Below are 27,132 nucleotides of genomic sequence, written 5' to 3'. Positions count from 1 at the left end.
TTAACTCCCGGTACACCGCGATCGTGTTTGATCGCAGTGTACAAGGGGTTAATGTGTCGGGGTCAGCTGTGATAATCAGCTGACACCCGGCCGCGATCAGCGGCGCTCACCACGTAGGCGCCGCTGATCGCATTAGACGTATTATCCGGTCCTTGGGAATTAAGTCCCAGGGCACATGGACGGGATAGTACGTCTAATGGCAGAAAGGGGTTAATATATAAAAATTAAAATGTATGACATATTTCATGTCCTGATTTTTAGTAAACGAAAATGTCCTTCTGTTCTTGCTTTTTCTACCTTCTATTTCTTTAGCTACAAAAAAACTTCATTTATTTGAAAAAGTTTATGATAATAACCTTTGAACAATTGTATCAGGACGGTTTTCATATCTGGTGTATGAAGGAGAAATGTAAGAATTAAAGGCTTTTTTTGGCTGTATATAAAAAAAAAAAAAATCATATATAACGAAAAAAAAAAAAATCTGACATGTAATTGAAAACTGCATGTATACTGAAAAAATTGCATGCATGTAAACTTTATTGTTGTGAATAGTTGCAACATTGAGAATTGTTGTGTTTCTCTTCTATTTCAGAAGTTTGCTTCATTTTCATGGATAATAACAAGTGAATAATGAATAAAAATTAAGAAATAAAAAAGATAAAACACAATTGAAGGCGATAACATTGTATTTAAATATTTTTAATGACATTGAACGAATTAAATTGTTATATTTAATTGTGATATTTTGTTGAAAAAAATTATTACCCCTTTTTTTTCCCTTTGTTTTATATATGTTTTAAATTAATCATTTTACCGGTGTGTAGACCGGAGAGAGTATATAAGATCGACTCATAGACAAAGCTGCGTATCATGATTAAAAGTGCCTAGTCACTTGAAATGCGTAGATCGCATGCCTTGTATTTCATGCTGGCTTTTAAACCTCATTTCTATTGAGTGAATAAAGAATATTTTTCACTACATCGTGGAGCTGGACATTTTTCTTCATTATCAGTAATATATGGTGCCCATTATGCAGTATGAAGTAATATATGGTGCCCATTATACTGTACAAAGTAATATATTGTGCCCATTATGCTGTATGAAGTAATATATGGGGCCCAATATGCTGTATGGAGCATTATATGGGGCCCATTATACTGTATGAAGTAATATATGGGGCCCATTATACTGTATGAAGTAATATATGGGGCCCATTATACTGTATGGAGCATTATATGGGGCCCATTATACTGTACGAAGTAATATATGGGGCCCATTATACTGTATGGAGCATTATATAGGGCCCATTATACTGTACAAAGTAATATATGGGGCACATAATACTGTATGGAGCATTATGTGGGGATAGGGGATGACTTTCTGTTTGTTGTGGATCTGACCGCTGGGACTCCCATGATCCTGGGAAACATTGCTTTGAAGAGCACCATGTAAATGGAGCTGTGGTCAGTCATATGCACTGTGGTGCCATTCACATGTGGCTCTACAAATAACTCCTTAAAGAGAGTGATGAGGGGACAACAAAGTATAGAAAAAATTCACTGATCGGGGTGCGGAGTGTTATAGTTTGTGGGCTGGTGGGACTTGTGTGGCAGGGCTGCTTTTTTGTCCCAGTCTGGCCCTGTGCCAGGCCTACCATTGCCATTAATGACCCTTGTTCTGGATACTTCTGTGTTGTTCTTCTATGTGCGTGTGATGCCGCTGACATCCTTGTGTTTGGAAACCTTTTTTTTTCTATTTATCTAAATCAAAATGTCCACTACTGTACTCAGTTTTACAGGATAGATATGAGAATTTACTTTGTGTGTGTGTGATGGGGGCGCCATTTTGCTGTTCGCTTCAGGCAGCAGAGAGGCTAGGTTCACCCCTGACTGGATATACCATGATGCTGAGATTAGAAGAGGCTACTCACACTGCTGACTATCATGTCTTTCTTCTCTAATACTGGAGTTTCAGAGGTGCTGAGGTAAGAAAAGGCTACTCACATGACCTTCCACCGTGTCTGTTTGATCTAATACTCTAGATATCAGGAGTACTGAGGTAAGAACAGGCTGTTCTCCACACTGTGTTTCCAATCTAATACTGAAGATACCAGGGGTGTTGAGGTAAGAACAGGTTTATCTAATATTCTAGATATTAAGTGTGCTGAGGTAAGAAGAGGATGCTCACACTGTTGGGGTGCTTAGGCAAGCAAACTATCTACACTTTGTTTTTGATCAAATACTGGATATAGCAGTGGTGCTGAGGTATGAAGCTGCTCACATTTCCTTCCATAATTTTGTCTGATCGAATATTCTAGATATTAAGAGTGCTGTAGTAAGAAAAGGCTGCTTGCACTGCCTTTCACCAAATTTGTTTGAAATTATATTGTAGATAGCAGGGTGCTGAGGTCAGAAGAGGCTGCTCACACTGCTGTCCATCCTGGTCTTTCTAATCTTTTACCAGAGATACCAGGGGTACTGAGGTAAGAAGAGTCTGTTCATATTGTCTATCTGGTCGAATACTGGAGATAGCAGGGTGCTGATGACAGAAGAGGTTGCTCACACTGCTGTTCATCCTGGTCTTTCTGATCCTTAACCAGAGATACCAAGGGGCTGAGGTAAGATGATCCAACTCACACTATTGTCCAAAGTGTCTTTCAGATACCTGGTGTGCTGAGGTAAGAAAAGGCTGATCACACTGCTGTGCTCTGTCATTTTTATTTAATACTGGAGATACCAGGGGTAATGAGATAGGAAAAGCTGCTTACAGTACTGTCCATCCTATATCTAATCTAAAATAGAATATATCAGGGGTGCTAAGCGAAGGAGAAGCCACTCACAAAACTGGGCATCCTTTCTGAATGCTGAGTGGCTGCTGAGACTTGGAGATAGCTTGACAGTAGTTTCTATAGGTTACTTCCAGGTCACAGCAGCGAAGCTACCTACTATAATGCACTGGGGCCCATAAGGTTCAGGTTCTGCACCTGAAATTGAGCTCTTATTCTGGTATGGCATACTTTTGGTATTTCATAGGATGACATATATGTGCTGATTTACTTATGTGGACTCACAGCTATTACTAATTTGTCTGATTTTATACCACAAATAAATAATCGAGGTGTAGTTAAAAATCTTGCAGTAGAAGTATTTCATACAGTACATTGACATTTTATGTTAAGCATCTTAAAATGTAAAAATGTCCTCATATTTATGTTGTATATTTAATTAAGCATTGCCATGTGGTACATTTAGTTTGTAATTTCCACATTGTGCTGCAAGAGCCAAGACACACAATCCTGTGTACATTATGTAAACTTCATCCCATTTTGTAATTGTGTGATACTCCGGCAAGAAAAAAAGTCAGTGTACATTAAATTAATCTAGGATATTCATGTTGCAAGTATAAACTAAAACATGATTTCCTAAAGGGTATTTCCAAAATCACAATGTGGTCTTATAATAATGTACACATGTATCTATTTAATTGTGCCATTATGCCGTAATCCATTTTAAAATCTCCCGAGCATGTATCACCTCCCTCAAGGCTCTTTAATCCCTGAGTTATCATTGTCACGAACACTGCCGGAAAAAGCCAAAGACTGCCTAGTGCAGTGAACACAGGCGGAAGTTAATGAGCGGGCCCGGAAGCAGATTCGGCCGGGAGACGGCAGGACGGGAGGATGCGTTGCTGGACAGGAAAGAATAATTATAATGTTTATCATTAATTTTATGTTTTGTTTTTTTACAGCCAGCCCTGGACCCAAACTGGACCTGAACTGTAACACGGGTTTCTCATGGAAACCCGTCTTCGGAACTGTTTGGGTTCACCCATCCCTAATCTTGAGGATAAGCAGCAGGTGGAAAGAACCTAGACTAAAGGTTGGGAGCTCAATAGTCTCACAAGGAAGGAAGTGCAATGCCAGGATTAAATAGGGTGTTCATTCAGGAGATCACAGGGTGGAGACAATCAGGAACTCAGGGAGGAGACAATCAGGAACAACACAGGTACTAGTATCTGGGTTAGCAAGAAGCTGTCCAGCCATCTGAATAGCTCAGAGGGAAGAACTGCCGCTGACAATCCTTACAGATGTACTCTCGGAGTGGGCTCTAAGTGCAGGTGCTGTGAGGAGAGCTATAGGCTGAAAGGGGCTCTGTTTGCAGGGACTGAGACGAGAGATATACTGTAGGAGGGGCTGAATGGAAAGATATTTTGCAGGATGGGGCTCTGTATAAATGGGACTGAGAGAAGTGATATATTTCAGGATGGATTGTATACTGGGAAGTGAGAGTAGATCTATACTGCAGAACAGGGCTCTGTATACTGGTCATGTGATTAGCTGAGTTGTGTCTGTTATTTGCTGCTGAGAAATCAAAATGATGTGAACTGTAAATGCCTCTCAATTGATGCATATGACAAAGATTTATCTTCTGTTTTATGGCTCAATGGAGCAGAATTTGCAGTTTCACTAAACTGATCTCTCAGCAGCAAACATAGCTCTACAGTGCCGTTAATGACAAGTGCAAACTAGAGTTTAGTAGTGAAATGTACATTCAATGAATTTTCAGAGACACACTGTCAATGTTGGCATGTATAAGGAAACTGATAACTCCCTTGCAAAGCCTGTGCACATTTGTGAAATTAATCCTGTTACTAAAGTATACTTATTAGTTAATAGAAAAATAGCAGAGGCTTTCCCATAATGAAATAAATATGTACAAGAGGCAAAGTTTATTGTGCCTTTCCCTCGCTGAAATCATTTCTATTGTATGCACATGTAAAGTTATGTTTGTCTTTCTCTGGAACACTAGCCAAACACAATGCAATCTTACTGCCAATGTGGGGCAACTGGCCAGGTATCTAACGTGTGAGCTGAGCGTGACTGCTTTTTCCTGATAATGTGTCAAATTAAATTTACGCAGTGTCATCCAATGTAACCATCATCTCTTACATTACACACACCAAATCTTCACATGACAACAGGTTATATAGTGAAGAACCAGTTTCATGTGTTGAAAACCAGTGAATTTTCAGATATGGCAAGAAGCCAAAATTAGGGCATCATACTACAGCCTTTTATTTTTAGAGTACTGCCTGCTGTAGTCCTGCCCTGGTACTTGTCTTATCAGTGCCTATATAAATATACCAAGCATACGAGTGCACAATAGGCATTTAAAAACTCATAACATACTTACAGATTGTACATTCAGTTGCTGCTTGCTTCTCAACAGAATAAAAATAATAATAAATCTTTATTTATATAGCGCCAATATATTCCGCAGCTCTTTACAGTTTAACAGTTTCAAAACACAAGTCATAAGTAACAACGTTAACAATACAATAATCAAAGCAAAATAAGACGACCCTACTCGTGAGAGCTTACAATCTACAATGAGGTGGGGGAGATACAAAGTACAGGTGTGTATTTACAGTGATGTATTTACAATGATGGTCCGGCCATCTTGAGGGAGTGAGGGATAGATTGAGATAGTGAATGGGCTACACACACACACTGACACATAAAATGACTGATTAGTGAACGTGATAGGTCGCTCTCAACAAATGCGTTTTGAGGGAGCGCCTAAAACTGTGCAAATTGTGGATAGTCCTAATTTCTTGGGGTAGAGCATTCCACAGGATTGGCGCAGCACGGGAGAAATCTTGGAGTTGGGAGTGGGAGGTGCGGATTAGTGCAGAGGTTAGTTGAAAGTCATTTGCAGAGCGCAGCGGTCGCTTAGGCCGATAGACAGAAATGAGGGAGGATATGTAGGGGGGTGCCGCACTGTGAACAGAAAGACAAGGAAGCATTATGTACAAGCCATATTGGAGGATATTTTAAGGTGCACTAACTAATATCAATTATTTTTATTACCCTTAATATCAGGGGATTGTACAAATGAAAAAGCAGTAAACATATGAAATAACAATATACAACTCGTGTGTCTTACTTAAGGAAAAAGTACAATATACATGACTAATTGAATTACAAACTAGTGTATAATGGCACTTGTGATCCCAGTATTACCTGTACACTGACACTATATACAGAGCTCCTGTGTATAAAGTAATTTCTGATCACTGTATTACCTGTACACTGAAACTATATACAGAGCTCCTGGGTATAAAGTGATTTGTGATCACTGTCTTTCCTCTACACTGACACTATATACAGCGCTCCTGTGTATAATGTCACTGATGATCACTGTATTCCCTGTACACTGACACTATACACTATATTCTATATACAGAGATCTTATGTATAATGTCACTAGGGATCACTGTATTACCTGTACACTGATACTATACACTATATACAGAGCTCCTGTGTATAATTTCACTGGTGATCACTATACTACATGTACAATATACACTATATACAGAGCTCCTGCGTATAATGGCACTGGTGATCACTTTACTACCTGTACACTGACACTATATACAGAGCTCCTATGTATAATGGCACTTAAAGTAATATTAGTATTGTGTTTTTTATTTATGATCATGATCAGTATTGTAGCATTCGGTTCCTATGGGGTGGTAATATGCGGTCTGTTCATGGTGTGGCGGTATTTGTTCCTGGCATGTGGTATTTTTCAGCCACTATGTCATGGTAATATGTAGTCTGGTCATGGTGTGTCAGTATTTGTTTCTTGTTTGTGGTATTATTCGGTCACTATATGGTGGTAATGTGTGGTCTCATAATGATATGGTGGTATTTGTCCCTTTTATGTGGTATTATTCAGTCACTATGTGGTGGTTATATGTGGTCTGGTCATGGTGTGGCGGTATTTGTTCCTTATATGTAGTATTATTTGGTCATTGTGGGATGGTAATATGTGATCTGGTCATGTTGTGATGGTATTTGTTCCTTGTATGTGGTATTATTGGTCATTTTAAAAAATGTCTATGACACATTCCCTTAAAGAAAAATAAATAATATTATATATAAAAAGAGTATTGGATATTTTAAGAAATGTCTACCTTGTCATGGTGACAGGTTTAAAAAATATTTTGGCCAAAACAAAAGCTGATGGCTATGTATGTGATATGGTGTTCGATGGAAACTGTGAATGTATGATTGGTGAGAATGTGGTTCAGAAGTGGAGTTTTTCTCAGAGTCAATGGTGGGACAAAGGAAGGTTCGAGGGGTGGAGGCGGAACTGGGGTAGAGCCTGGGCGGAGTCTCAAAGAGGCCCCAGAATTTTGCCAGTATGGGCCCTGAAATTCCTGGCTGCAGCCCTGGCTTACAATCTACAAGTGAAAGAAGAATGTAGTAAAAATTAGTTTTTTACTATGGATTATTTCTGCTCACCTTCTCCACTAGGCTGATGTCACATCTTTCAGAGACCGTGAGTTCAAAAAGGCTTTTTCGGACATACTTGGTGCAAGTCACTCCATCTAGCGGATAACAGAGGAACCCCGGCCTTCACCCTTAAACTCCTCTACAGGGATCTCGTCTTACAACAGGGTCCACTGGGTTGCTTCCACAGAAGGGCTGCTGTCCGGAGGAATGAGTCAGGGCAAGAGAATGGTCTGGTAGCCAGGTCAGAACCAGGAGGTCGGTGTAGGGACACAATTGCAAATCAGAAGAACAGTCCATTAAAGAGCCAAGGTCAAAATCAGAAATGTCCACTGGAAATATAGCAAGGTACAATAGCATTGAAAAGCAAGTCAGATTTCAACTGGCAGTGGACAGCAGGATTTCTAACAGAAGTTACCTTTATATCTCCCAGCCTGGACAAAAATCCCAGTACATACAGAACTAGCATTGTCACTCAGTGAACTTGAGGTCCAAATATATGTTCAATGAGTAGAATAATAAAGCTGTAGGTCCAAATATATGTTCAATGAGTAGAATAATAAAGCTGTATTCATTGTTACCATGTTTGACCTTTGACTTATTACCATATTTTACATTTGGACTTATTTTTTTTTACTATTTACTGCATTATAGAGCCATGCTACAATAAAAAATTATAAAACACGATCTGAGAAGTATCAAATATTGACTGCAAGCTCTTCAGCACAGAACCTATTGTGCTACTGATATTCTCTCTGCATAGTCAACAGTTTGCAAGAGAACAATACAGCTTTATTGCTGTGTCTTCCCCATTGCTAACCTCATCCTGAGGGATTGAGAAGCTGGAGCATCTCATCAACTGGTCCATTGTATAAAATGCCAAAACTCTGAGTAGGGTGGAGGGAACATGGGGAGGTCTCTTATACGCTTCACAGCAATGAGGATTCTGCCTGGTTTAACTGGCTCCAAAACCTGTTTTTGCACTTTTCTGACAATGTTAACCAGTGTGGAGAAATGTTTCTCAGAGTTCACAGCACAATCAGTTGTGCTAATCAATAAATAATGCAATTATCTTACTTTAATTTAATTTATACCCTAACATCTTAATGTACTTTACACCATATATTATTACTGCTGTTTAAGGGAGTGAATAAATATTATTTATTTATAGAGCACTATTGATTTCATAGAACTGTACATGTGGAAAGGGATTACATACAAAATACAAATAATAATTGCAATGAACAAAATAACAGACATGGTGCAGAAGCCCTCGCAGTCTTACGGTCTACAGGATATTGGGGAAGGCCACAGTAGGTTAGGGTATTGCAGCAGCTCTGGTGGTGGTAAAGTGGCAGTGGAGTCATTGCAGGTTGTAAGCTTTCATGAAGAGATGGGTTTTCAAGTTGCGTCTGAAAGTTCGAATATGGTGGATAATTGGACATGTTTGATCACAGAATTCCCAAAAATTGGGGATACACGGGAGGTGATTAGGCAGAATACACATTTGAAAATGAGAGAAGAAGGTCTTAAGAGGACCGGAGAGAACGTGTAGGGTGATATTGAAGATTAGTTCGGAAACATGTGGAGGGGACAGATTATGGACGGCCTTGTAGGTCAATGCTAGTAGTTTGAACTGGATACTCTGGGGAATTGGATGCCAATGAAGGTATTTGTAGAGGGGACAAGAAGAGGAGTAGCAAGGAGAGAAGTGGCTTAATTGGGCATCAGGGTTAAGGACAGACTGGAAAGGTGCAAGAGTGTTAAATAAACACGCCAATATAGTATACCAATGCAAATATGCAAGAACAGATATAACATTATCAGACTCATAAAGTAGTGGAAAGCCCTTCTCAAATATGCTCATAGAGTCGCTGTGAAGGCCTCACTAGCTGAAATGGATCCTCGAAGTCCAATGTCTAGGTAGGCAAATGTGGTGCCCTGTGTCTTTGCCGCCACAAAATGGTTAAACATGTACTGTTTTGTATGTGTTTGTAAGCAATGGGAGTTATGCTTTCTCTGCTAGAGACCACTACACACACACAATTTTACCTCACTCCCTTACTTCCCTGAAGCTTAGAGCTTTGGAGACATACCCTAACTGGGAGGGGGGAGAAGTCGAGTTGTTGTTCTGTGAGGAAAACAGTGGAGAGAAAATGGAGAACGCTCCTGGAAGCCATAACACGTGTTCCCTCCAGGAGCAATGCTAAGAAGATTCAGGGAATCAGCCCCTAGGCCATCCATGCTTTTAGAGCCGGGTGGTAAACTGAGAGACTGTGTGGGTTTATACAACCAACAGCAGAGTGTTTTCCCCCAGGAAGACTACAGCAACCGAGGATCAGTGAAGGATTGTGCAAGAAGAAACATGTGCTTCACACAGGATCCAAGCTGCAAGTTGCCAAGGAGAGAAAACACAGTGAGTAAGTGGCTGTACTGGAAGTTTCAAACTCCGGGAAGCCTTGGTCCCTGAAGGGATTAGAACAGCAGGAAGTTTACACCGAGTCTCAGCAGACAGAAGGATAACTCCCATCATGCAGAGCAGACTGTAAAACCTGGTGAGAGTTGTAATTTCTCTTCTGAACTGCACCTCAACTACAGTAAATGATAAAGTGACTTTCCTGGTCTCCTGCCTTATTATTCCGTGCCATCTACTTCCATCACAAACTCTGGGAGTCAGCCCTGGTTGGAGGGGGTTAAACATCTGCACTGCCATCACCATCTACCCGCCCAGGGATCATCTGCAGTGCCGGCCATCCTACAGTCGAACACTCCAACTGGTGTCACATACTCTTTTTCAAATTTCTTTTATTTTTACTTTATTTTTCAACCTCCATTTCACTGTCCCTGGAGCACAGGCACCGGGCACAGCTGCCACCCCCGTGACCTCCTGAATCTAACGCTGCCCGGCGACCTGAGTACCCCGCTCTGGTTAACGAGCCACGGACATCAGTGCAGAGGTCAGTTGAGACATGTGAGAAATGAAAAAGTTAGCAGAGGTACTGAAAAGGACAGGCAGACAGAAGACTTTCTAAAGACCGCAGACAGGTAACAGAGGTTATGGAAGACTGGGAACCAGTAGCAAAGGTATTGGAAGCTGCAGTAGAACAACATACATCCCAGAAACCACAGACCAGGAACTTAGGGACTGGAAGACGCAGGCAGCCAGGATATGTCCTTGAGTTGAGACTGCAGAGAGGTTGCAGAGGTATGAAAGCTACAGACAGACAGATAACTGAAGGACTGGAAGCCGCAGTCAGCGGCAGAATCCTGACAGAGAGCTTTGAACAGACAAACTAAAAGTCTTATTTCCAAGATACAAGTGTGTGTCTTGTTGGGCCTTATATAGGTCTAGGAAATATAACAAATTGGTAGCACGCCGGGCTACTTGCAAAGCCCAAAGTGGAGCACAAGAAAGTTTAGTGGACCGGGGCATAGGAAGCAGAGCCCATATCAGGACATGATGTGTAACACCAAAGGAAATCATTATGTGGGCCCATCCTCCATCTGAACAGAACATATTCATGTCCACTTTTAATTTCATCTTAACCGCTCTGGTTATTATGGATCACACATATTAATTAAAATTAAAACAATAAGAAATAGACCCCAGTGGCGTATGGCTCCAAAGTCACCTCTAGATAGGGATGCCTTCTAGTGAATATTATTGGGGATCCTTTTACTTTAAAGGGCCATTATTAAGTCAGAGCTTCGGCCCACCAGAAGATCCTTTGAGGAGTCAGTCTGGACCAGCAGTCTACAGAAACCTGAGATAGAAACATAGTAATGATGCTAGAACAAGCTGTGTCAACAATTGAAACAATTGATGGAGTGCCATTAAAGGTGAAGATTGTGACATGTGGACAGTGGAAAAGCAAGAGTGGAGGTAACTAACTAAAATCGGAGAATTGAGGATCAACTTAGGGAACCTAAAGCCACAGAATAATGTGTTCAGTAGTCCAGTCAGGATATGACAATGTTGTGTGATGGAGGAACCCAATAATATTTTGATCAGATAAAAGGCAGTTGGGTGCTAGTGCAGGATGAAAGTGGAGTGTTGGTTGTCCTCTATTTCCCCTGCTCTGAAAAGTGAAATGCTAAGTGTCATGCTAGCAGCAGCATAGACATCAGTGCTAAAGGGAAGGAGAGCATACCAATACAGAAATTTTTGGCAATCTGTGACCCTCCATTTGTATATGTCTCTGAAACCACGGAAAAGATATTACAATAAGTCCTTTTAACTTGATGCTATGAATGTAACTATATATTAAAAAAAAGAAGAAATAGGTTTAATAAACTATTCCTCTTAAAACAGTATTTAGTATCTTCCTCTCGCTGTCGGGGCACCTCAGGGCTCAGTCCTTGGCCTCCTTCTCTTCTCTCTCTACACGGCCCCAATTGGACAGACCATCAGCAGACTTGGCTTTCAGTACCATCTTTATGCTGATGACACACAACTATACATGTCATCCCCCGACCCTACCCCTGCAGTACTACAGAACGCCAGTGACAGTGTAAGGAGGAGGACCCCTGCAGAGTGTCCGGGCCAGAACCAAGGGGACCGCCATCTGAGTTCCTAAGGAAACAGTACTCGGGGAGCAGAGGAGGAGAGTGGACTGCTGAGAGTGCAGGGCAACAAGGGGAGGGGCGAGTTTAAAAGGGACAGGGAGCGCACAGGGGAGTGAGAGGCAGTGAGGCAGACACGGAGCAAGAAACCGTGGGAGATTGAGAGAGCCAGGGTGACAGACGTTGACCAGCGGGGAAACCTTCAGTAGCCTGTGGAGGGTAATCGACGAACCTGCCGACAAGAAACTTGTGCTTTACTCCAATCCGGGGCCGCTCCCCGCCCACGGTCGTCCGCAGCCATTACCACTGTGCTCCAGTCTGTTGCGGCTGGTCCGCCGCCCCTCACAGCTGCTGCCACTTCACTCTAGCCCGCTGCGGCGGCCTGCATGCTGCCGCCCCACCTCAGTCCGTGGCTGCGGCCTCTTCATCATTGGCCAAAGTGAACGTCAACCCGCCACAGTCATCAGTTGGGGCCTACTCCCGCCTACAGGGGAACTCTTCGCATAGGTTCAAGCCGTGCACGTGGACTGCCAATCGCCACTCCTGGGAACCGAGACATAACCCAGCTTGGAGACGAGAGTCTCATTAAACTTGCGGATAAGCCGAACCCCGCTGTGTTTACAGGGGGTTACCTCATCTAGAGATTCCTTCAGGGCCTGTTGTGTCCCAACGTCAAGACTCCTTCAGGGCCTGTTGTGCCCAGTTCCAGGACTCCTTCAGGGCCTGTTGTGCCCAACTCCAGGATTCCTTCAGGGCCTGTTGCGCCCCAACTCGAAGACTCCTTAAGGGCCTGTTGTGCCCCAACTCCTCCTGGGTGCTGGGGCGCCCGAAGATTACGACAGATCTTCAGCAGCTGGGCCCAGTGGCTGCGACGCCAACGCAGCCCATCAGCGACATCGAGGGACGGATAAGTGACACTTTAGAAATATGGATCCGTAGTCGGCCATATCGCGGCCCTATAGCAACCGGCTGTTGCCGGATTAGTCATGTTCTCAGTTAAAGTGCTTGTTGGTGCATAGTCCCTGCGAGGACAGTATCTTCTATTGTTACTTTTGGTTGCTTAGCATAGCCCTAGTGGCTCAAAGTTATAAAAGTTTCTTTAGCCAAAGTTCACCCAGTCTCGTGTCTCGTCACTGCATCTTGCGTACCTGCTGTTACCTACAACTGTCTGTCCGCAGTCTCCAACATCATGTCTATCTGAAACTTAACCTCTCAAAAACTGAACTTCTTCTGCTCCCGCCGTCTACTAACCTCCCTAAATCTGACATTTCCCTCTCCGTGGGTGGCACCATAATAATACCCCGGCAGCAGGCGCGCTGTCTGAGTGTTATCTTTATTAAATACTAAAATTAGCTTGCACACTGTGATAGTTTTATGAGGTGCTGGCGTAACAGACCATACAGGCCCTCAATCAAGAGAATTAAGTTTCACCGCACACTCAAATGGAATATATTGCATAAAGAGTGAATGTTATTATATACATATTTTATACGGGAGCATAAATACAGAAGAAGCGTCTATGGTGCTGATGTTTCGACCCCTCCGAGGTCTTAATCATATGTCGCTTAGTCTTTGGTATGTAAATGAGAAAAGCACTATAGTGCAAAAGAGAAATAGTATGGTCCATGACAGTGAAATGCTATTGTAGTTCAGTATGGCTCTGTGGCGCTTAGGTGTAGCACAGTATGGCTCACAACCTGGTCCTGTAGCATTACCGAGCGGCGCCCGTGCCACAGCCAGCACATTCACTATCTCCATCTATCCCTAACTCCCTCAAGATGGCTGGACCATCATTGTAAATACACCATTGTAAATACACACCTGTACTTTGTATCTCCCCCACCCCATTGTAGATTGTAAGCTCTCACGAGCAGGGTCGTCTTATTTTGCTTTAATTATTGTATTGTAGAGAAGAAAGAAATCAGGATGGCACTCACCGTTCATAAGAAGCAAATCACTTTATTTCACATACACAGGGCATCGGCATAGGCACGGGAGCAATGTGCTAGAAGACAGACAACAGCCGTTTCTCGCTCATTGCGCTTCAATGCGCTGTTTTCTCAAATCATGGACTGTTAATTATTGTATTGTTAACGTTGTTACTTATGACTTGTGTTTTGAAACTGTTAGGCTAGTTTCACATTAGCGTTTACGGCCGCAGCGTCGGGCTGCGCACGGCCGCCGCTAACTCACGCCCCTGTCGCGCCTCCGCCGGTAGCTCCGCCTATGGGCGCATGACGCTGCATGCGTCCTGCGTCCCCTATCTTTATCACTGGGGACGCAGGCCGTGCGCAGTATGCTTTTGGCGGCGCATGCGTCCTTTTGGCGGTTCGCCGACCAGCGCCAAACGCAACCTGTTGCAATTTGGTTGCGCTCGGCGCACCATCAAAAGGACGCATGCGCCGCCAAACGCATACTGCGCACGGCCTGCGTCCCCAGTGATAAAGATAGGGGACGCAGGACATATGCAGCGTCATGCGCCCGTAAGCGGAGCTTCCGGCGGAGGCGCGGCAGGGGGCGGGGCTTAGCGGCGGCCGTGCGCAGCCCGACGCTGCGGCTGTAAACGCTAATGTGAAACTAGCCTTAAACTGTAAAGCGCTGTGGAATATGTTAGCGCTATATAAATGAAAAATATTATTATTATTAGTTGTTTTTTATTCCCTTATAGGTTATTGATTTATTATTTTCTTACAATATTAAATGTATCTGATAATTGGGCTGTCTGCTGTTCTTACTGACACAGAGATCGTGTGATCTAACCCATGAGGTTGAAGTTATGGCGATGTATGTACACAGCACTGTTTTTTATAGCAGTTTACAACTTTACTGTCCATAGGTACTTTAATGGTTAAAAAGGTGAAAACCTCAAGCCCCGAGCATAGGGTCAATGACACTACCATAAGCCAGCTTTGAAAACATAGTTCTACAGATCCTGGGATTAAATAACTGTGCTGTGTATATAGCTGGAATTGCAATAAAGACCTTTAATGTACTAATGTCTATAATCTTGCTGGCATGCTACTTCTCCACTGTTTGCTTAAAAGTCACATTGTTCTGTAGACAGGACGTGATTATATATTTTAAGCCCTATGTTGCCTCATTTTGGGTGCCATGTGACAGTCACAATACACAGTTCACATTACAGTGAAGCAGTCAGGCAATAGATGACAAGAAACTGGATTTTTTTTGCAAAAGAAAACGTAATAATTATATTATGAGCACACGTTGGACACCAATTGAATGGGGTGTCCCAACATGAGAAATAGGTAAAATTGCAAAGTGCTTGTTAAAAAAGCAATTTATCTTTTATAAAAAAAATCCCCTTTGTTCTTAAGATTGAATTTTCTCTGGTTTACTGCTCATTGCCTTAGTTACCAGTCACCTCTGCAGTGTATCATAGGTAGCCAGTTTCCCAGGCATGGAAAACGCGATTGCATTCTCTTTGCCAGATGTGAATCTAGATTTTCTATACCTGGGGCAAACATTCCTCATGGCACTCCCTCCTATAACAGCTTAAAGGAAACCTAACCGGTGCTACATGCTGCCCGTGGTTTGGTGTCAGGCACTGTCTGTATGATCACAGCAAAGTATGTGTCCTCTGAAAAGCTTCAGAGAAAGACGGAATTTTAATAGATGCTGGGGAGCAAGTCGCATGGGTAACTACTCACTGCTAGACAGCCAGAATACATGTGGGGATTCCCTAACAAACAGGCAATCCCCACATGTATTCAGGCTGGCTAGCAGCCTGAATATCATGCAGCTGCATCGACAAAAACTAAATCTCCGAGCACGCCAAAATACTCGGAGGACTCTCCAGCATGCTTGGGAAAACCCGGGCAACGAGTACACTCGGTCATCACTAATCCCGACCAATGTCTTCCACAAGCCACCAGCAACAATTCCATTCTTCATACTGAATCATCACATCCGGCTGCCACCATTGCTGGAAAACCAATAGTTCAATACTGAAGAAGCTTTCAATAGGCAGGCCACCGACCTTTACCACAGATTTCGTGAATGTGACTAAGGTCATAGACAAATTCGCCAGAGTTACAGGGGGCGTCGGGACATAGTACAAACCACTGGCATTGCATAAAGTGCATAAATGTTTCATTTGTATTTGCTTTACCCACTACCCCACTAGAGGAAAATTGTGTCCTGTGAAATTAAGTAGCATTTGGGTGATTCATTAGAAAATTCAGCCCAATGTGCACACAGAGTTGCTTGTTATATTGCTATTATGTCACTGTGTACACACATCAGCACCTCTGCTATATATTGCTCATGAGTATATTTAAATTATATTGTATTTAATAAAAATTATTTATTGGGCTTAATATAGTCTTGTTGGGTTTTATTGCCATGTATCTTAAGTGTTCCATTAGGGTAGGTAAACTGAAAGAAACAATTTGAAAATACTTTTAAGGGGCTGTAAATGCAGCAAAACCATATTGATTCACTAATATATTTATACACACACTCACTAATAGACACACCATACTGTATCACACAGAAAAGCTGCTGCACACACTAATGGTACAACTATCGTAGAGTAGCAACTCACTCAGGATAATAGGTAAAGCTAAAAACTGAAACTGACCCTGCCGCTTCCTGTACAGACTAGAGATCCTAACCCTGCAGTCCCTAGTGGTGCCTGCGTGAACTGATTTAGCCCTAATCATAGTCTAGATCAGGGGTTCTCAAACTACGGCCCACGGGCCACATGCGGCCCCCGAGGACATTTATCCGGTCCCTGGGCCCGGCCGACATTGAACTTCACTACAGTTCAATGCCGGCGGGCCCTGTAATCGCAGGCAGAACGAAGAGGCTGACGAGGAAAGGTGATGCGCGGCCCTCCGCATGCAGCACAGACGACGTGATTGTCATCACGTGACCTGCGCGGCCTGATGACGTCACCTGTGCTAGAAGAAGACGGAGTTGAGCAGGTGCCTCTTCAGAGCAGCGGGGGACATAGGTGAGTACTGGCATTTTTTTTTTTCTTTTTTTAACGCCGGGTCCGGTCAGTCATAACAATTGGGAACCTATGCTGCCTATTGGGGACATTTACCTACCTATTGTTGATATTTACCTGCCTATTGGGGACCTATACTGCCTATTGGGGATATTTACCTGCCTATTAGGGACTATGCTGCCTATTGGGGACATTTACCTGCCTATTGGGGACTATGCTGCCTATTGGGGACATTTACCTGCCTGTTGTGGACATTTACCTGCATATTGGTGACCTACTCTGCCTATTGGGGCATTTACCTGCCTATTGGGGACTATGCTGCCTATTGGGGACATTTACCTGCCTATTGGGGACATTTACCTGCCTATTGAGGACATTTACCTGCCTATTGAGACCTATGCTGCTTATTGGGGACATTTACCTGCCTATTGGGGACTATGCTGCTTATTGGGGACATTTACCTGCCTATTGGGGATATTTACCTGCCTATTAGGGACTATGCTGCCTATTGGGGACATTTACCTGCCTATTGGGGACTATGCTGCCTATTGGGGACATTTACCTGCCTATTGGGGACATTTACCTGCCTATTGAGGACATTTACCTGCCTATTGAGACCTATGCTGCTTATTGGGGACATTTACCTGCCTATTGGGGACTATGCTGCTTATTGGGGACATTTACCTGCCTATTGGGGATATTTACCTGCCTATTAGGGACTATGCTGCCTATTGGGGACATTTACCTGCCTATTGGGGACTATGCTGCCTATTGGGGACATTTACCTGCCTATTGGGGACATTTACCTGCCTATTGAGGACATTTACCTGCCTATTGGGACCTATGCTGCTTATTGGGGACATTTACCTGCCTATTGGGGACTATGCTGCTTATTGGAGACATTTACCTGCCTATTGGGGACCTATGCTGCTTATTGGGGACCTATGCTGCCTATTGGGGACATTTACCTGCCTATTCGGGACCTATGCTGCCTATTGGGGACATTTACCTGCCTATTGGGGACTATGCTGCCTATTGTGAACTCTCACACCAAACCAGTCTGAACCTGAGTTCCACCAATATGGGCACTGGTGAGGCTGAAATGATATTGACTGGCAAGGCTGCATTAATGGTCACTGATCAGACTGCATTGATGAAATAGTAATGAACTTGGCACTCAATATTTGAAAAGAAGATTCAATTTTTATTGGCATCCACGTGAAGTTTAATTCTAAACGTTTTCGGTCCAACACAAGACCTTCATCAGAGAATCTCTTTAAGATTACTGGATGCTGTATTTCATGGAAATGAGCTAAATGGCGCTAAAGATAAGGCGACTAGCTGTCGCTGTTGATGTGCGCTGAGAAGATGGCTCCTCTGGCGTGCTGTCTGTGCCGCTGGGTTTAATAGCGCTGGGAGTATGCGTCCGTCGCTATGATATTGCACTGGGGTGGTGGCACTTCTGGCGTGCGGTCAGTACCGCTATGTGGAGGAGGCAGAGGCGTAGCTAGGGGTTTAGCTCGGGGGGGGGGCGAAACATCTGAGTGGGCCCCTAACCAGGTAACCCTGATTACAACTATAGTGGTGCACCCTAATTGTCAGCATAGGGGAACTTGCTGATGACCATGGTATTACTGAAAATAAATCTCTATACAAAACACTGTTATTACCGCCATATGGTGCTAGATATCTCTACTGCAGAACATACAGGAGTTTACACTACAGGTATAAATAGTGACTTTCAGGTGACGTTCTTTCTGATGTAAACATTCACTTTTCCTGTCTTTTCCATCTGGCTCAGACCATCATGACAACTTCTCGAGCCAGGTCTCAGCTGCAGAGTTTAAAACAAAGACACGTATGATTTTTCACTTTTCAAGCATCGTTCCCATCTATTCCCTGCCTGCACAAACGCCTCGTCCTACTGATACTGCCACCTTTGACAGTCACAAAACTCTGAGTGCCCCTATAACAATAATGTTTCTTAAGTGCCCACTTAACATTTAATATTGTCCCGAGTCCCAAAATGTACAGCTCCCCTATACACGTTATAAGGGATTCACAGATCCACTATACACATATACACAGTATATTTCCCCTACAGCTCCCCTAAATAAAGTAAATAAAGTATGGGTGGCCCATAGCTTCCATATATATACAGTATTATTGGCCCACATGTTCCCTATACACAGTATGGTGGGCCCACAGCTCCTCTATGCACAGTATGAAGAGCATACAGCTTCCCTCGACATAGCAGGGTGGGTCCACAGCTCTCCTATACACGGTATGAAGGGCCCACAGCTGCCCTATAAACAATATGATGGGCCCACTGCTCTCTCAAACACAATATAATGAACTCCACAGTAGTCATCACAGTGTATAAAGGCCCCCACAGTAACACCACACTATATAATGGTCTCCACACTGTCTAATGGCTCCCACAGTAACCCCAATACTATATATTGGCCCTCACACTTTATATTAGCCTCTACAGTAGTCTCCACACTATATGATGGCCCATTAACTGTAAAATGGCCCCCATATTAGCTCTCACATTGTACAATGGCCCTACAGTAGTCCCCATACTTTATATTGACTCCCACACTGTATGAGGGCCTCTCACAGTAGTTCCCATATTAGCCCCCAAGCTGTATGATGGACCTCTCATTAGCACCCAAACTGTATAATGGCCCCAACAGTCGTCCTCACACTCTATAATGGCCCCCACACCATATGAGGGCCCCCTGAAATTGTCTTCACATTGGACTAAATGGATTGTGAATACAATGTAATTCTTGTTACATACCTCTATTGAGTGCTGAGTTCTACTTATATTAACATTTAATAAAGTCTCCTGAGTCCCCCATGTACAGTGGTAATGGCCCCATTATCGGTGATGTGAGCAGGCGGCCATGTGTTCGTGGGTATACAACTTGCAGTAATGTGTCGACTACACTCTTTTGGCTTCTCGCAATTCTTTTTTATTGAAAGACGCCCAATGTGTCTAGTCAGCATGTGCAAATAGCACACATGAGCTTGCATGACCACCTGATCGGACTCATGGCAGCAGGCACAATGCACCTTGTCATATGGCAGTCTGTAGTCACATAGATTGACCGCAAACTTTTATCCCAAGCCTGGACTACCCCTTTACAGGGAGCCTGACAGGTGATACAGGCTGCTCAAACTATATGCAGCGTGTATCAGCCCCAGCTGTAGGCTCTCACCAGGTATGAATGTCTCTGTAAGGCTACTTTCACACTTGCTTTTTTTTGCAGCGCGTTTTTCCAGCAAAAAAACGCATGGAAAAAACGCATACAAACGCATACAAATGCTGCGTTTTTTTCAAGCATTTTTATGCGCATGCATGAAAAAACCTCAGCGTTTTTATGCGTTTGTATGCGTTTTTACCGCATTTGCGTTTTTTTCCAACATTAGTTGGCCTCACCAAAAAAATCAAGATAGGGTTAGGATTAACACTAACCCAAACCATGACTTTACTAACCCTAACCCTAACCCTTAACCAAACCATACTAACCCTAACCCTTAACCAAACCATACTAACCCTAACCCTTAACCAAACCCTACTAACCCTAACCCAAACCCTAACCCTAAACCCTAACTAACCCAAAACCCTAACCCTTAACCAAACCATACTAACCCTAACCCAAACCCTAACCCTAACCCCCCTTAACTAGCCCTAACTCTAACCCAAACCCCTAATTTCCATTGTCTAACCAATGGTCAACAAAAAAACGCATGCGCATTGCGTGCGTATGCGTTTTTTTGAGGCAAGTCGGACGCCCAAAAAATGTAACAGGATGCATTTTGTGCGCCCGAGCGCACACCACAAAAAAACGCATGGGCGTAAAAACGCATACAAACGCATGTGTATGCGCACATAAGCGCATCCCATGCAAAATATAGGGAAAAAAAGTGCATGCGTTTTTTAGCGCCAAAATACAGCGCAAAAAAACGCAAGTGTGAAACCAGCCTTAGGGTATGTGGACACGTTGTGGATTCGTTTGGAATTTTCTGCGCAGAATCTGCTATTTTTGGCAGAATCCGCAGGTAAGAATCAGCGCGTTTTACCTGCAGATTTCCTGCGGATTTAGTGTGGATTTTGCCTTCGTTTTTACACCTGCGGATTCCTATAATGGAATGGGTGTAAAGACGCTGCGGAATACGCACAAAGAATTGACATGCTCCGGAAAATAAACCGCTGTATTTCCACACGGATTTTTCTGCAGTATGTGCACTGCGTATTTTTTTTCCATAGGAAAACATTGTACTGTAACCTCTTGCGGATCCGCACAGCAATCCACGTGTGCACATACCCCTAAGCTGTGATGTTTCAGAGAAAACATACTAATAGCTGCTGGGGAGCTAGCGGCGCTGTGCACTAGTCCTACAGACAGGTCCCTGGCGACCTCTTCCCACTCGCTGCCAGTGACTGAAACGTGTCATCCTACGTGTGTGTATAGCAGAAACTTGTCAGTAACCATCAGCAGCCGGGGAGAAGCCGCGGGGGACCTGTCTGTAGGACTAGTGCACAGCGCCGCTAGCTCCCCAGCAGCTATTAGTATGATTTTCTCTGAAACGCGGCAGCTTTTGGGTATGTGCAGAAGTTCAGGAATTGGCAGCGCTTTTGACGTAGCACTTGTCCGTCTCTGCAGGTGCGCTGTGGATGTCAGTGCACGTGTAGTGGACATAGGATTTCTAGAAATCCCATCCACTATGCTGTAACATCTGGACACTGCGGGTTGGGTACTGTGGATGTACGCACTGTCCAACCCACAGCGTTTACTGATCGCGGGAACATACCTGGCTGGGACACTACAGCCGCTGCTGATAGACGCTGCACAACCCATGAGCGTCCTGTATCACTGGTCAGGGGAGCTTTAATAACTTTATTATTATAATAAGTCATTTACTATAACAGTATTACATATAATGCAGCTCATGCCGCCGTTTCTGTAGGGGGGCTTGTTATACTCACAGGCTGGGCGTATAAGACCCCTGGCTGTAAGAATAATAAGCCCCCTACCTCCCTTTCAGCCCCCCAAACAGCACATGTGCTGTGGTGTATGTAGTGTAAAACAGTAAGTAAACACTAATAATAAGCCCCCTGTCCTCCCTCCACCACCCACCCTACCCCCATCTTATCACATTCACCCCACAGTGATCATTACATACCTGAATTTACTTAGCATAATACATTCTGGCCGCCTTCAGATGAAGTTTGCAGGGGCCCTGGCAATTTCTCATCCAGTGCTGCAGGTGAAGAGCATGCGATGAGGTCAGGCCCAGGTAGTGTCAGAGGACACCCAAGGGTGAGCACTAGGACCCAGGGGAGCCCCAGCCTGCATGAGCCAGAGCAAGGAACAGATCTGACCCCAGCCTGTCAGAAAGTTATCAGGTCAGCGTGTTACCGCTGCACTGAGGACTCACTGCGAGCCTGTGTGCAGATTCTCAGGAAGGCAGCCTTATGACAGAAGCGATCATGGATTGGGGGGCCCCTTCATGGGACGGGGCCCGGGGCGACTGCCCCCGGAGGAGGCCATGAAAACGTTTAGAATTAAACTTCACCTGGATGCCAATAAAAATTGAATCTTCTTTTCAAATATTGAGTGCCAAGTTCATTACTATTTTGGAAACGGGCTGGATACCCTACTTGTGCACCTATCTGTTTAATTTTGAGTGCCTTGTTGTTTCTATTATTTACAGACTGCATTGATGGGCAGTGCAGTCTGTGTGTCTCTGTGTAGACAATTTTATTGCTGGTATATTGTTTTTGTAAATATGGAACCAGACATTGACCATCTCATTGGCCAAAAGCGGGCCCATAGTTCCCATTGAAATAACAGTAGGTTTGTTGATTTAACTTTACGTGTTCTTCATTTTAAATATTGTATTTGTTCCTGTGTTATTTTTTTTACTTCAAAATAAGATATGTGCAGTGTGCATAGGAATTTGTTCATAGTTTTTTTTTCAAAACTATATTCCTGCCCTCCAATGGTCTGAGGGACAGTGAACTGGCCTCCTGTTCAAAAAGTTTGAGGACCCCTGGTCTAGATGATGGCAACTAGGACCTACGCTGCCTGAAAGGCCATCAAGCACTTCATGATCCTCCTAAGGAACCGATGGGCAGAGCAGAGTGTAAATTACCTACAAATGGGAACGTGTGCCTAAAAAAGTAGAGATCCCAGAATGTGTAAAATAAACCACTAAATACAAAATTAAGTATAAAGTACGTACAGCTAGAAAATATGCCATCTACTTCCCAAAAAGACACAAAAGCTTGTAGGTGCAGAGTAAAGATACAGAAGCAGCAAAGAGATAAACCCTTTCTGGAATTTCACTGACTAGCTGTAAACGACAGCAGGCTGGCTGAACATCCAAATGAGACTGTCATCAGCAGGAAATGCCAGCAGGGGAATGAATATAAAGCTGCATCCAAAAGGTGACAGGGCAGACCAATGAAAATATTTGTATTATGCTAAACAGACTGCAGCTACAGAACCTAAACACCCAGAGAAAAATTGTGTCTGCTGTGGCTCAGCAGACAGAGAAGCTTACCACAAAACATAGGCTCAAGGGTTTGAACCCAGAAGCAAGACAGGTTTGCTCACACTGGTGTATAACACGGTTGAGTGCTATGCAATGTTCTATTGGATAGCACTTGGCACAATGTTATACTATAAACTGGGGAGAGGGAAAAGGAAAGTCAGCTCATCCCAACATATTGAACTGTGTTGGTAGAAGTCCTCTGCACAGAGCCGCCCCAGCCTCGGGCGCAGAGGATCGGCAAGAAAAAGAAGGAAAGTGTGCTCCAGCCACTTGTATAAAAACTTTATTTAATTCTTTAAGAACATAAAAAACACACAAAATGGGTAACACAGAAAAAAAGAACAGGTCCAATGGACTGACCAACACGTTTCAGCAATTATGTCTTAATCATGGTATACAAAAAACTGAAAAGAACAGGGTTATATACCCAATTCACAAATGCATCAGGTGGAAAAAATCAAGTAATAAGACACATGAGAAAGGTTAACCCTATAATGCTGGGTATACATATAATAGACAATTCAGACTCAAAAAAGCAAAAAGTATCAAACATATAAATTAAAAACAAGCATATAACAAACAGTGTCTTAAAAATTACTGAAAAAGTGTAATGCTAATATTGCAATATTAAATCTTGTCTGGAATTCATGCCCAACGGAACCCTAGTATTTAGCCTTAAAATCCAAAGGATTCTATATTGAAAATGTTCCTTTTGTGATCTCCCCCCCTTTGGGGTCTAAAAACTCTCTCAATACCCTTAAATCTGAAACCCCCAGTAACTCCATTATGTGCATATTTAAAGTGTTTTGATACTGCTGGTTTTTTTACGTTCTTAAAGAATTAAATAAATTACAGTTTTTATAGAAGTGGATGGCTTCATCGCTGGAGTACACTTTCCTTCGTTTTCTTGCCAATGTTATACTATGGTGCAGTGCTGAACAGCGATTATTTTCTCATGCCAATTTGGCATGAGAAAACAATTGCATGATACTGGATCATCCACGCCCATAGAAGTCTATGGGTGCATGTGAAACATCGGACTGGATTCAGATATCATCAGGGTGCAATCCGATGTACGCTCACAGTGAAAATGGAGAAATTAAGTACTCCATCCACTCCGCACATGTGCTGTGATTCTCTCATGTGACAAATTTTCTCATGTGAGAGAATCGAATCACACTAACATGACACTCGGCTCAAACTCTGTAAGAGTTTGAGCCGAGTGTCATTAGCATAATCGGCCTGATTCTCTTGCATGAGAGAATCTATGCCAGTGTAAGCATAGTCTAACAGTGACATATATAGATATATACTGGTTCTTCTCACAAAATTAGAATATCATCAAAAAGTTAATTTATTTCAGTTCTTCAATACAAAAAGTGAAACTCCTATGATATAGAGTCATTACAAACAGAGTGATCTATTTCATGGGTTTATTTCTGTTAATGTTGATGATTATGGCTTACAGCCAATGAAAACCCAGAAGTCATTATCTCAGTGAATTAGAATAATTTATAACACCAGCTTGAAAAATGATTTTAAAATCCGAAATGTTGGCCTACTGAAATTTATGTTCAGTAAATGCACTCAATACTTCGTCGGGGCTCCTTTGGGATCAATTACTGCATCAATGCGGTGTGGCATGGAGGAAATCGGCCTGTGGCACTGCTTAAGTGTTATGGAAGCCCAGGTTGCTTTGATGGCAGCCTTCAGCTCGTCTGTATTGTGGGATCTAGTGTCTCTCACCTTCCTCTTGACAATACCCCATAGATTCTCTATGGGGTTAAGGTCAGGCAAGTTTGCTGGCCAACCAAGCACAGTGATACTGTTGTTTTTACACTAGGTATTGGTACTTTTGGCAGTGTGGACAGATGCCAAGTCCTGCTGGAGAATGAAATTTCCATCTCCAAAATGATTGTCGGCAGAAGCAAGCATGAAATGCTTTTAAATTTCCTGGTAGACGGCTGCGCTGACTTTGGTCTTGATAAAACACAGTGGACCTACACCAGCAGATGACATGGCTCCCTAAACCATCAGTGATTGTGGAAATGTCACACTAGAACTAAAGCAGCTTGGATTGTGGCCTCTCCACTCTTGCTCCAGACTCTGGGACCTTGATTTCCTAACGAAATACAACATTTACTTTCATCTGAAAACAACACCTTGGACCACTGAGCAACAGTCCAGTTCTTTTTCTCCTTGGCCCAGGTAAGACACTTCTGGCGTTGTCTATTGGTCATGAGTGGCTTGACACAAGGAATGCGAAACTTGTAGCTCATGTCCTACATCTGTGTGTGGTGGCTCATGTGATATTTTGTTTTTTCTTTTTTAATACATTTGCAAACATTTCTACATTTCTGTTTTTTCCAACAAGATGAGGTGCAAAGTGAACTTTTTTGAATTTACCAAATGGCTGCAATGAAACAAAGAGTGAAAAAGCTAAAAGGGGTCTGAATACTTTCTGTACCCACTGTATATCTTTGTACCGTGTTAGCCAGTAGATAGAAAAATATTTAGAACTGTGAGTCCTCAATGGTTGATACCTTTTAATGGCTAACTGAAAAGATGGTAAAAATTGCAAGCTTTCGAGACTACTCAGGTCTCTTCATCAAGCATAGACTAATACAAAATCTGAAGAATCACATATTTATATGCAACACAGCACAGAAATAATGCAATAGATAAGACAAGTGACGTGAAGCAGAATTATCATTATGGGAAAGGAATAAACAGTTGTTGCCATAAATATTGGAGCAGTTAATAGAAAAGGAGTGTGAAGGTTTTATTGTCCTCTGATTGGGGTCTGGTTCTGTGTTGTGATACCCCCACAAGGTCTGAGAAGCAAATTCCTTAACTGATGTAAAAAGACATAAATCCATGTGACACATTCATTCCTGCACTGAGAGTGTCAAAGGTTGTCATAAATTTATACTCCCAGACTCTTCTGTGTCTCAAAGATTTGAAGTTACCTTTTAATACCTCCCTAAATCTGACATTTCTCTCTCCGTGGGTGGCACTATAATAACACCCCGGCAGCAGGCGCGCTGTCTGGGTGTTATATTTGACACCAATCTCTCCTTCACATCCCATATACAATCTCTTGCCCGCTTTTGCCACTTACACCTAAAGAACATCTCTAGAATCCGCCCTTTTCTCACCATGGAAACAACAAAAACCCTCACTGTAGCATTGATCCACTCCCGCCTGGATTACTGCAACGCTCTATTAATTGGCCTCCCCGTTACTCGACTATCCCCTCTCCAGTCCATACTTAATGCAGCAGCCAGGGTCATCTATCTGGCTAATCAGTACTCTTCGCCAGTCCTTACACTGGCTGCCCATTCATTATAGGATCCAATTCAAAGTACTTGTTCTTACCCACAAAGCTCTCCACTGTGCAGCACCCCCCTACATCTCCTCCCTCATTTCTGTCTATCGGCCTAACCGACCGCTGCGCTCTGCAAACGACTTTCGACTAACCTCTGCACTAATCCGTACCTCCCACTCCCGACTCCAAGACTTCTCCCGCGCTGCGCCAATCCTCTGGAATGCTCTACCCCAAGAAATTAGGACTAACCACAATTTGCATAGTTTTAGGCGCTCCCTCAAAACACATTTGTTCAGAGCGGCCTATCACATTCACTAATCAAAATCATTCTATGTGTAAGTGTGCATGAGTAGCCCATTCACTTTCTCCATCCATCCCTCACTCCCTCAAGAAGGCTGGACC

This window comes from Dendrobates tinctorius, unplaced genomic scaffold, assembly GCF_039654945.1.
Source record: "Dendrobates tinctorius isolate UK_male_01 unplaced genomic scaffold, ASM3965494v1 ptg000213l, whole genome shotgun sequence".
NCBI classification, from domain to species: domain Eukaryota; kingdom Metazoa; phylum Chordata; class Amphibia; order Anura; family Dendrobatidae; genus Dendrobates; species Dendrobates tinctorius.
Note: the sequence above shows the minus strand (reverse complement) of the source record.